The following is a 13,471-nucleotide window of genomic DNA, read 5'->3' as shown; positions in this document are numbered from 1 at the left end:
CTATGGTCAACTAATCTTCGACAAAGCAGGAAAGAATGTCCAATGGAAAAAAGACAGTCTCTTCAACAAATGGTGTTGGGAAAATTGGACAGCCACATGCAGAAGAATGAAACTGGACCATTTCCTTACACCACACACAAAAATAGACTCAAAATGGTTGAAAGACCCAAATGTGAGACAGGAGTCCATCAAAATCCTAAAGGAGAACACAGGCAGCAACCTCTTCGACCGCAGCCGCAGCAACTTCTTCCTAGAAACATTGCAAAAGGCAAGGGAAGCAAGGGCAAAAATGAACTATTGGGACTTCATCAAGATAAAAATCTTTTGCACAGCAAAGGAAACAGTCAGCAAAACCATAAGAAAACCGACAGAATGGGAGAAGATATTTGCAAATGACATATCAGATAAAGGGCTAGTATCCAAAATCTATAAAGAACTTAATGAAACTCAACACCCAAAGAACAAATGATCCAATCAAGAAATGGGCAGAAGACATGAAAAGACATTTTTCCAAAGAAGACATCCAAATGGCCAACAGACACATGAAAAGTGCTCAACATCACTCGGCATTAGGGAAATCCGAATCAAAACCTCAATGAGATACCACCTCACACTAGTCAGAATGGCTAAAATTAACAAGTCAGGAAATGACAGATGTTGGTGAGGATGTGGAGAAAGGGAAACCCTCCTACACTGTTGGTGGGAATGCAAGCTGGTGCAGCCACTCTGGAAAACAGTATGGAGGTTCCTCAAAAAGTTGAAAATAGAGCTAGCCTATGACCCAACAATTGCACTACTGGGTATTTACCCCAAAGATATAAATGTAGTGATCCAAAGGGGTACGTACACCCCAATGTTTATAGCAGCACTGTCCACAATAGCCAAACTATGGAAAGAGCCAAGATGTCCATTAACAGATGAATGGATAAAGAAGAAGTGGTATATATATACAATGGAATATTATTCAGACATCAAAAACCATGAAATCTTGCCATTTGCAATGATGTGGATGGAACTAGAGGGTATTATGCTAAGCGAAATAAGTCAATCAAAGAAAGACAAGTATCATATGATCTCACTGATATGAGGAATTCTTAATCTCAGGAAACAAACAGAGTTGCTGGAGTGGTGGGGGGTGGGAGGGTTGGGGTGGCTGGGTGATAGACACTGGGGAGGGTATGTGCTATGGTGAGCGCTGTGAATTGTGTAAGACTGTTGAATCACAGACCTGTACCTCTGAAACAAATAGTACATTATATGAAAAAAAAAAAAAGAAAATATTAGGAAGGGAAAAATGAAGGGGGAGAAATCAGAGGGGGAGGCGAACCATGAGAGACTATGGACTCTGAGAAACAAACTGAAGGTTTTAGAGGGGAGGGGGTGGGGAGATGGGTTAGCCTGGTGATGGGTATTAAGGAGGGCATGTACTGAATGGAGAGCTGGGTGTTATACACAAACAATGAATCATGAAACACTACATCAAAAACTAATGATGTAATGTATGGTGACTAACATAACATAATAAAATAAAATTAATAAAAATAAAATAAAAATAAATGTTAAGTAGATTTTACCAACAAAGCCACCTGATCCAAGGCTTTTCCTTGTAGAAAGGCTTTTGATGAATAACTGATTCTTTTTGTTTGCTAGAGTGTCTTTTGATTTTCTATTTATTCTGGAGTCAGTTTAGGTGATTTGCATTTTTCTAGGAATATGTGGTTTTTACTTTAGTGCTGATTTGTTGGCAACCAGATGGTTATGGTATTACATGTGTTGAACAAGTGTCACCTGTTTACCATAAGGAGCAGCAGTCCCAGAATATCAACACAGTGCATGGTTTGCAGGTGTCAGGGTCACCATGAAAGACATGACTCACACAGGCACTGGATGGAACACATAGAGGAGACAGAGCAAGATCACCGTTAATAATGAGAATTGGTCCCTGTGTCCAGTGGCTCCCATCTTGCAGCTGATGTGGGGAGGTGGTACTGCCTGAGCCCCTCTGTGCTGTAGCCAAAGAAGCCCTTTCCCTCTCAGCAAGAACAGATATAGCAGTGGGGTTGGCCAGGTGCCATATGACACATAGACTGAGTAGAACAAAGCAGTCTACATCAAGTCCAGAACAGGGAAAGATATGCTCAAACCCAGCAATAAGCACAATGCAGACACAAGGGTTATGTCCATGTAAGGAGTTGTTCCAGGTCTGAGGCTCACTTTATGCTGCTATACAAGGGCCAAATAAGCCTCACAGGACTGATTTTCACAAACCTTACTATCCTGTCTCTTTCTGTAAGGGTGCTGATAATGCATCATCTTTCATTCCTGATTTTAGTAATCTTTCATCTTTTTTTTTCTTAGTGTAACTAACTTGTCAATTTTTTAATCTTTTCAAGGAATCGAATTTTGGTTTTGTTGATTTTCTCTGCTATTTTGCTCTTCTCTATTTTATTTCCATTCTAATCACTGTCATTTCCTTCTGTTTGCTTGCTTTGAGTTTAGTTCATTCTTATTTTCCTAGTTTCTTAAGATGGAAGGTTAGGTTTGATTTGAATAATTTTATGGCTAAACATTTCTTTTTTTTTTTTGAGATAGAGAGAGAGTGCAGGCAAGTGGGGAGAGGGGCAGAGGGAGAGGGAGAGAGAGAATCTTATGCAGGCTCCACACTTCGCATGGAGCCCAGGGAGCCTGGTGTGGGGCTCCATCTCATGACCCTAAGATCATGACCTGAGTCAAACCAGGATTTGGATGCTTAACCGACTGAGCCACCCTGGTGCCCCTGGGCCAAACATTTCTGTTTTGAAGTCCCATCACTGCCTGCCTCAGATGTGACTGTATTTGGAGAGGTCTTTAAAGAGGTAATTAAGTTAAGATGAGGTCTTCAGGGGGGACCCTGATCCAGTATGACTGATATCCTTGTAAGAAGAAGGAATTTGGACACACATAGGTCCATAGAGAGGACCATGTGAAGACACAGGGAGAAGGTAGCCAGTACCAGCAAGGGGAGAGGCCTCGGAAGGAAACAACCACATGAAGACCTTGATCTTGGACTTCTAACCTCCAGAATTGTTGAGAAAATAAATTTTTGTTGTTTGAGTCACCCAGATATGTTCTCATGGCAGCACTAGAAAACTAGTACAGGTATTTTTTATTTATCATTTTTAATATAGTCATAAACACCTATAAATTTCCATCTAAACTCTTCTTTCATTATAACCCATGAGTTTTTATATGTTGTGTTTCCTTCATTCATCTCAATGTATTTTCAAATTTCCTTTGTGATTTCTTTTTTGACCCATTGGTTATGTAGGAGTGCATTGTTCAATTTCCACATATTTGTGAATTTCCTAAATTTCTATCTGTTATATATTTCCAATTCCATACCATTTTAGTAGGAGAATATACTTTGTATGACTTTAATCCTCCTAAAGTTATTGATTTTTCTTATGGTTAATAGATGGTCTATGCTGGAAAAAATTCCACCTGTTCTTCTCAGCACTTTGATTGCATCACATTGGCTTCTACCCTTCACCTTTTGGTTGTTGTTAAGAAATCAGTTGTTAATCTTACTGAGGAACCCTTATGCATAAGTATTTCTCTCTTGCTGCTTTCAAAATTTTCTTTGTTTCCTCTGTCTGATTATGATGTGTCTAAGTGTGGATTTCTGAATTGAATTTCATTGACCTTTGTGGGTGTGTAGGTTTTCATCAAATGTAGAAAGTGGATTTTATTTCTTCACATATTCCTAGTTTCCCTTTCTCTTTTTCATTTCTTATGAGACTCCAGAATTCCTTTATGTGAATGTGATGTGCTTGATGATGTCACACAGGTTTCTGTGTCTCTTCTTTTCTCTTCATTCTTTTCCCTTTCTGTTCTTCAGACTGGATAATCTTCATATAACATCTTCACATGTGTTGATCCTTTCTTTGGCCTGCTGCAATATGCTGTGGACCTCCTTTATTGATTCCTTCATTTCAATTATTGTTTTTTTTCAATTTGAGGATTTCTGTTTGGTTCTTTTTTTTTTTAACTGATTTTTTTTTTTTTTAACTTGGTGAAACATCTATCTCATCTTTCCTCTAGTTCTGTAGATGAGGTTGCATGTCGTTCTTGGAAAATATTTAAAACAGCCCTATTTCAAGTCTGTCTTGACTTGAAAGATGCCTGGCCCTCATCAGGTACAGTGTCTATGGATAGATTTTTTTTCCTTGTGTATGGGCTATACTCTGTTGCTTCTTTCATAGCTCATAATTGTTTTTGTTAAAAAAAAAAAAAAGACCAGACATTTAAAATAATATAAGATGGCAATTCTGTAAATCAGACCCTCCCCTCCCCAATATTTGTTGTTGCTACTATTTGTTCTTTTTGTTTGTTTAGTGATTTTTCTGAACTAGTTCTTTAAAGTCTGTATTTTCACCAAAATTTCTCTTTTATTAACTGAATAGTCAGCTAGTGATTGTACAGAGTCTCCTTAAATGCCTGTAACCAGTGAATGTCCCAGTCTTTGCCAAGGGGCTCTGTATGCATGCTTGTGCATACCTTAAACACTCAGACAATTGATGGACAATTGACACATTTGCCTTATAATTCACTTCCTACTTGTGCAGAGCCTCAAACTTAGGCAAGGATGACAGCTGGAACCCTTTCCAATGAGCATCTGGAAATCTCTGGGCATGAACACAGACCTACACATACACATGGCATTTCCAGGAACATGTCAAAGCTCTTCAAGGCCCCATGCCTATCTCATTCACCAGTCTTTCCTCTTAAGCTTTTCGGCTAGTTTATTGTTTGCCTCAACTGTTATCCACTGCTTTAGGAAGCTGTGAAGTTAAACATAGGAACACTTCCTTAGGAAGTTATACAATTTCCTGTGATTGTTTTTGACAGCCCCCAGAGAAAAGCGTTTTTCACACTGGGTAAGCACTGAGGTCAGATAAAGATGTTTCACGTGGGGACTTCAAGGAGAACACTAGACAGGTGAAATAATGTCAAAATTCTGAGAATGAGGTTTGAAGGAACTCCAACCCCATTCTACCACCATGATAGCAAGTTGTTGATTTTTAAGGTCATCACAGAACTGGACAGCAGGAAATGGGACATGGTCAAGTTAGGACACCAGAAGTCTCATGGTTCATACCAAGAGTCAGTCATTTCTCTTGAACAAACAATCTTGAATTCTTGAAAGCTTTTGGCTAATTTCCAGAGTCCTGAAAATTTTGATTATGACAATTAATGCCAGTTTTGTGTTGTCTTTATAAAGGAGTGAATTTTGGAAATCTGCCATTTTCACTGACGTAGTTCAGAGATCATTTTTGCTCCATTCAGCATCATATTTCCTCTTTACAATTAAATTTTTTTCAGTAACAGTTAACGATCACTAAAAATCATTATTTTCTTTTTTCACCTTTTTTAAAGATTTATTTATTTATTTTTAGAGAGAGAGCACAAGAGGGAGGGGTAGAGGGAGAGGGGGAGAGAGAATCTCAAGCAGACTCCATGCTCAGCATGGAGTACCATGTGGGGCTCAATCTCATGACCCTGAGATCATGGCCTGAGTCTAAACCAAGAGTCAGACGTTTAACCAATTGCGCCACCCCAGGCACTCCTCTTTTTCACTTTTAAAACAAATTGTTGCCAATTTGAAAATAATTCATTGCAGTTGTATAGATATTATTCATTCACATTCAGCAAAATAATTTTCCGTATGTGTTAAAATTGGATTTACCAAGTAAAAATATTACACTTCACATTGTTTCACAATTTTCAATACAACCAGTATTCCAAATGTTCATGTGGAATGATAGGATTGAAGTGAGTCAAGTGGTGTTTCTGCAATTTTATAATCAGTGTACTATTGTTGTTTATTTCGAATATACCTTTTTGTGCAGAATTACAAAGTACCAAAGACCTTGGAGATCCAGCGTTTTCCAAGTGAGCTTGAACTATTCTACACCCTTGTGAAATTACTTTTGTACTTACTCTGAAATAGAATACATTTACCTAAGTATGTGTGGCAAGGGGCTGATGGTATTAATTGGCATTATCCAAATTAACTTCTATGAGGAATATCATGTTTAGTAAAGGATACGTGTCAAATACACACCAACTGGAATCTCACATATATGCTATAAAAACTCAGTAATAACTGCAACAATTCTTTGCACTAACATTGTTCAGAATGTGCAACTTTATTGTCTGAATGTGGGGTGGACTGCTTCTACCATCTTTCCCTGTGTGTCACCAAGATGTGCACTGTCTTTTCCCTCTTATGAGCATAATATGGACATGTTGTCTGTCACCTGAGCCTTCTTCCCTGCTCTTGGCTCTCTGCACATTCTCTTCATTATATTCCCTGCTCTTGTCTCTCTGCACATTCTCTTCATTATAATCTTTGTCTAATTCCCACTAGTCTTTCATGTTTCTGCTAAAGTATCACATCCTCAGAGAAGTGTTTTTGATCTCCCTCACCTCTATCCCAAATCTGTTTAGGCACCTATGTTCTAATACCAAGCCTCTTGTATATGCCTTACCATGCTGTACTGTAATTGTCTATGTGCTTGTCTCTCTTCTGCAGGCAGAAAGTAAATCTTACTCAGTTTTATTACCAACAACTACTGGTGCTTGTCACATATCAGTAATGCAATAATTATTTTTGGAAGGAAAGATGGGAAAATGACCACTGTTTCTCACTGAAACAATATTATAGCAGTACAAAGTGGAAGGACTTGAGTAGTTGATGTAGCCAAGTACTGGTGGCCAGCATACAAAACCAATTTCTACTCTTTCATTATGTATTTATTCCCTAAGGGTGACTTCATCATTCAAAGGCATTTCTCAAAGTGTGGGCAATAACTCCCTTAAGGAAATATTTCTTCATAAAATGTGTAAGACGCATTAAACTTTTATAACTCTGGTGGCAGTAGGCAGAGTGCCACACCAGAAATATAAGGAGATTATTCAAAGATGGGGCATTAACTGGAACACAGTTTGAATTATCTAAGGCTGATGGCATGAATATTTTTATAGACTTAAACCACAAGTAATACATTGTATGACTATGAGTATATATTATTATATTCTTATAATGTTGTTACATTGAAATACTTATAAGATTTTATTCAGATCATCAAAAATTTGTAAGATACCAGAAATGTAAATATGAAAAATTTAAGATACCCACACCCATAATTTCACTGTTAAATTTTCCTTATTTTTATCTCTATCTTCCCTCTCTTTATAACCAGACATTATATGTATATTTTAATTTAAATGCATATATGCATTTATAGTTTATTTAACAAAATTTATGTCATATTATATACATTATTTTGCTCCCCACTATAACATTACTTGAATTTGTCTAGATTACTTAATATTCTTGAAAAATACTATTTGACAGTTATCATTAGCTTGGTATAATATAATATGTTCAATAGTTCCTCTTTTGAAGGTTATAGGCGGTTTTTTTTTCTTTTCTTTTAATTTTGCTAATACATGCAAATATTTATCATTTTAGGGTAAGTTTCATACATATGATTTTTAAATAGTAAATTATTTAAATGGTATTTAGCTTTAAAGTTTATTTAAAACATTTTATTACTCTTGGGAAGTAGTTTAATTGCTAGCAAGAGTTTTATCAATTACAATGAAATTAATAAAATATACTATTTAAACTTTAATTTTTATGGTTTCATAATTTGTCTGCTAATCTCACAGGCCACTCATTTTCAGTAAATTTTTCTCTATTCTCAGATCATTAAACAATAGAATGTTTCAGGGTTCAGTCCTTAGACCTGCTCTTTGTCATCATATTTCCTCTAGATTATCCCATTGACTGCATGATTTTATGTGCCACCTTAACCTTGATTACTCCAAACGTATATCTCAAGTCCCACTTTCTCCCATGAACTTCATGCCCATTGTCTGTCTGTGACATCTATCCAATGTCTAATACATCTCAAGCTTAACATTCTTCAAATCTACATTTCTTTTCCACCTGCACTCAAATCTGCTCCTGTCTCAGTTATCCCCACGTCACCAAATGACAAATCAAAACTGCAGCAGGTGTTCAGACCAACACCTTTAAATCATTCCTGACTAATTTCTCTCCCCACAAGAACCCATCATAAAGTGAATGTTGTTATAGCTTTAACCTCGGAATTCTCTTCATGCACCCATGTCCGTAACCCTTGTTGTCATTATCTGAGAACAAAGACCACCGTCTCTCGCTGATCCCACTAAGACACGTCCTTGTGGTCAGTCCTGAGTGCCCTTCTCACAACGTAGACACACAAACTATTTCCACACAGTTGTCTGATGGAGACTTGAAAATAATCACACCTGTTGATATCTTCCTGTGCTGTCTTTTCTCACTAAGGGAAAAGTTAAAGTTTTTACAATGTCCTGCAAGATCCCACAGGTTCTACTCCTAGCACAATAACTTTGCTAACACACTTACTTCTGCCCTCGGCTATTTCACTATTTCGGTGAGCAGTTTTATGGGATCTCATTGTCTGGAGATTAATTTATGAAGAATTGCCATACTTACAATAGTTCCCTCTTGTCCATGGGGGATATGTTCCAGGACCCCCAGTGGATGCCTGAAGTCAAGGATAGTACCATCCCTGTAATACTGTGTTTTTTTCCTGTACATACATACGTATGACAAAGCTTAATTTATAAATTAGACATAGTAAAAAATTAACAATAATTAATAGTCAAATAGAATAATTATAACTATATTGTAATAAAAATTATATGAATGCGGTATTTGTCTCAAAATATGCTGTCTTCACACTTCTTGTGATGATGTGAGGTGATAAAATGCCTATGTGAGGAGATGAAGTGAGGGGAATGATGCAGGCACTCTGATGTAGTGTTAGGCTCCTATTGACCTTCTGACTTTATGTCAGAAGGAGGATCATCTGCTCTGGAGGGCAGTTGACCACAGATCACTGAAACCGCAGGAAGTAGAACCACAGATAAGAGGGGGCCACTGTGTTAAGTTTCTCTAACCTAGAATGAGCTATATTTATTTCCCTGTTTTCTTTTTTATAACTGCATCCTATACAAAAATTATGTTATTTTTTCCAAAAATAAGTCTGCATGTTTCTTATCTTTTTCTCTTTGTATATAGCTTTTGTTGTTATTCTTAATGTGTGCCCAATTTTCTCCAATTACATTTTATAATTCATTATTATCTGACTATGACATGTTTTTTCAACTCTGGCACAAGTTGACAGTTTGGGCCAGATAATTCACTGCCTTGTGCATTACGGGATATTGGCAGCATCCTTGGCTTTACACGCTAGATGCCGGTAGCATTCATTCCCCCAGTTGCAATAACTAAAAAATGTCCCGAGACATTGCCAAATGTCCCCAGACATTGCACAAAATTGCCCATGGTTGAGAAGCACTGATCTTTATGAAGGTATGGATTGGTTTTTAAATGCCACATGCAGCCCATTCTTGTTTGGTCTAAATGTTCCCCATGTTCCCCTTTATCTTAATCGGTTCTTAATTTAAAAAACTTATGGTACCTGACATATTGGCTATAAGAAAGAGCCATGCCAAATGATTTCCTCAGAGCCCCACATAGATTAAGTCTCTGAGTCCAGGTAATCATAAGTCTACCGGTTAATATGCTTTAGTAAGCATTAAGTAATGGAACTTACATAGGCATAGGGGACTAATAACCTGGGTGTGGTTCTCAACCCACTGTCTAGTGGGCATATGATTCTGTGCACATGATTTAGCTTCTCCAAACCTCAGCCTTCTCAGATATAAAAGGGAGGTGGGAGTGGCTGCGTTGCACACATATTATGAAGTTATAAATGAGGTATGTATGGCCCAGAGCACATCTTAGACAATATATGATTGTAGCTATTATAAGTTCCCTGAAATCAAACAAGTGACAATTAGGAACTCCTCCTAAGACCTGAGGGAGGAGGGCTGGAAAATATGTACTCCTCAATCAACACTGCCCTGGACAATACATTTTTGCCGGGAACGTTTATTAAATGCCCTGTCTAGGAATCATGCTAGAACTGAGTTTTCAAAGGTATAATGTCCAGACCCTGTTTTTAAGAAGTGCACTAAGGTAGAAAGAAACATAGTGAAAACAGTGGCCTGTACTATAACGAATGAATTAAACCATCACAGGGGACAGAATTAGAGGGACAATATTTCTGCAATGCCTCATCTTGAGGAGAAGAATTAATGTGATAAAAATGATTATCCATATACCATATTTATATGACAATATTAATTTTAAGATAACAATTGGTTTGCAATTTCAAAATTTCCATCAATAGTCCAGGTCTCTGGAAATTTCTTTTTTGGTGTTAGCGACTTGTGTTATGCAATGGGCCTTTTGTACCCAAATTCAAGGAATGCCTTGGAGGGAATCAGACAAGCAGTTTCTTCCTTCAGCTGCTAAATTGCATAAAACAATTAACCAGAGAGTTAAGAGGGATTTGCAGTTGTTGGACAAAGTTAGGATTAGTAGCTGATGAAAATAAAATAAGCATTGACTTGCATAGAGCTACTCCCTCCTCCTGTGAGATTGTTGAATGCTGAATTCTGGTCTCCATAAAAGGAAGGAGCTATAACTCACAGCAGAAGTCTATTTATCCCCCAAATAATAATCTGTAATCTTTAAAAACACTTCAAAATGTGTTATATGATACTTTTGTTGAAATTCTTATCAAAAGGAAGCCTCCCTATGCCAAATGAGTCACGTCACCTGTTCCAAGTTCTTGGTTTCTTTATTTTTATTAAGAAAATGAAACCCAGGGTGATGAAACGACTTGCTCAAGGTCACACAGATATTTTCTTCTAAAGCAAAAGTTAGAGCACATTTCCCAACACTGAGCCCAGTGTTTTCCCCACTACACTTTGCTTCCTCTCCACATACTTCACTTCGTCATCTTTTTTGAATAAATAGTGCTTGGAAAAGTTCCAAAGGCAAATGCACCTTCAGCTCCATTTCGAGAGTTCATCCTGTAATTGTCACACCTGATCTGTGTCCCAGTGCCTGAACCCAATCACTGGGGATAATTTGAACCGACTGAAGCTCCTCGAGTCTGTGCATGTTGCCATTGACCCCCCTCATTCAAACCACACCATTGTGATAGGCAATGTTGACCACTGCCACTTTAAATTAGTGGTTTATCTTGAGTCCTGGAGAAAGGAAGTCCTTTCAGGGGGAAAGGATGATGAATCACACAGCAGGGAACAAATGTAACTGTGATTAATGGGACATTACAAAACAACAAAAAAATAGAGCCAACTGTGTGCAGAGATAACTTGAACCACAAAGACCAACTTATTGTCTAAGGTGATGTAATTAACTTCCAGCCCCTCCATAGCTTGGATGGCTGATTCCAGGGAGCCTTTCCATTGTGCTGGTAATAATGACAAGGTTGTGCCTTCTTATTTTAAATACTATCCTATTAAGGACCATTTTTATCTAATGCACGGCACTGATAAAATGTCAAAGACTAAGATATGGCAATTTGAAGTAGCATGCTTTTAAGCAACCGCAGATTCATTCAACTTTCCCACTTTCCCAAGGAAAACAATGGAAGAAAAGACCAAACATTTGACTTATGATATATGAGCTTCTTCAAATATTTCCATGCAAAAGGGCTCACTGATCATCTTTTTCATTATTTATTTATTTATTTATTTATTTATTTATTTATTTTTGGTTGTTCTGGGTAAGGAGAAAAGTTTTCAGAAAATGTTGTATTATAGTAGCCATGATGAAGAAAGATTTCTTTTTGCTTCTCACCACCTGATAGGGTACCTTGTCCTGTTCATGTAAGTGCATTTCTCTCATTCATAGGAAATAAGTAATTGCTTCGTCTATTAGACAGAATGGTTACTTGGATTTTTGTGAAACTATTATGGATTCAGAAATTAGTCTGTGCATTTTAAATAGAGAAAATAAGTATTGTGGATATTTTCATCCATTGCAATCCTGTCCACATTCTTCAGTCAGCAAAATTGGAATGAAAGTCTGAATTTAAAAATGCTTGCCAATCCCTTTGCCAAGTTTGGAGGCTTTCCAAATATTTGATACCTGTTTCACTTCATGTTTTTGGAATCATTGGCTACTCCCACAGCTAACAGAATAGCAAAACTTCCTCTAAAATTCTGAGATATGATATATTGGGGATGCAACTTTGTTCCCAACTGTCAGGTGTGTTTTCCTCTTCCTGACTTTGAAGTAGTAATAACATCTTGTATTTTTATAGTGTGTTTATTTTTATAACTAACATTCACCACCTTGATTCCACCAGGGTAGATGTTAAGAATAGAGACGTGCTGTGAGTGAAACTGTGTGGACTCTGGGATTGCCTACCCAGTGTGACTTTCAACTCAGGTAACTACTCACATCGATATTAGATAACTTATTTTCTCCCTCTGAATCTGACTTTTCTTGTCCATTAACACAAGTGTGTGAAGACTGAATGTATGTCTGTGTGGTGTGCCAGGAAAACACTTAACCACCCTTTCTTTCCACAACCCCCCCTTCTTTACTAGAAAGAAGAAAGTATTATGTTTTATTTACATTTGTGCTTCCCAAGAAAGGAGAAAAAAAGGACGTAATATAGGCTTTATCAGAAATCTACCATGATTCAAGATCTGTTGTAGCTCGTTTCAGGTAACGTCAGAGTATTCAAAGGGGATTATCTCAATGTTTGCAAATAAGGGGATCAGATGTTGGGAATATTAAAAAAATAAAATGGCTTGAGATAATCAAGTGCCCAGGCCAGTGCCTTAAGTTTAATAAATAATTTTTGAAGTCAACCATGAAATGCAAGTGGGATCTTCTCTCTTGACAATGACCCCCCCAACCCCCAGCTATAATTTTTATTCCTATCCATGATTCCGGTCTTCACCAAACTCTCTGCATCAGCGACTGCTGTAGACCAGCATCTTTCCAGACTTGAGCTGCTTTGACAATCTTCCTAACTTTACTTCTCTTTTAGTTAAGATTCACAACTAATGCATCCTGGCCATGTAAAAAAAGAACTAGTGTCAAAGAAAAATTATTCAATGGCTCCTGTTAAAGCACAGTTTAGAAGACTTTATTCATCACAGTAGGTACAAGGACAGCTGTGATGGAATTTTACAATGAGTTTGCAGCATATGCAAGGGGGGATTCATAGTCAAGGGGCAAGGTGAGGGTCAGTGAAGGAAAATTAATAAGAGGAAATTTCAGGGGTAGGGAGGATTCTGGCTCAAGCGATCTAACAAGATTCTTTCTGAAAGTAAGCCAGGGTGATCAGACATCGCCTTGGGGGCGGTGGGGGTGAGAAACCTCTATTAGACATTGAGGATGGGGGCACCTGGATGGTTCAGTTGGTTAAGCGACTGCCTTCGGCTCAGGTCCTGATCGTGGAGTCCCAGGATCGAGTCCCACACCGGGCTCCCTGCTCGGCAGGGAGTCTGCTTCTCCCTC

The sequence above is a fragment of the Halichoerus grypus genome, chromosome 3 (assembly GCF_964656455.1).
Source record: "Halichoerus grypus chromosome 3, mHalGry1.hap1.1, whole genome shotgun sequence".
Classification (NCBI taxonomy): domain Eukaryota; kingdom Metazoa; phylum Chordata; class Mammalia; order Carnivora; family Phocidae; genus Halichoerus; species Halichoerus grypus.
The sequence above is the reverse complement of the archived record's forward strand: the minus strand, read 5'-3'. Positions refer to the sequence as shown.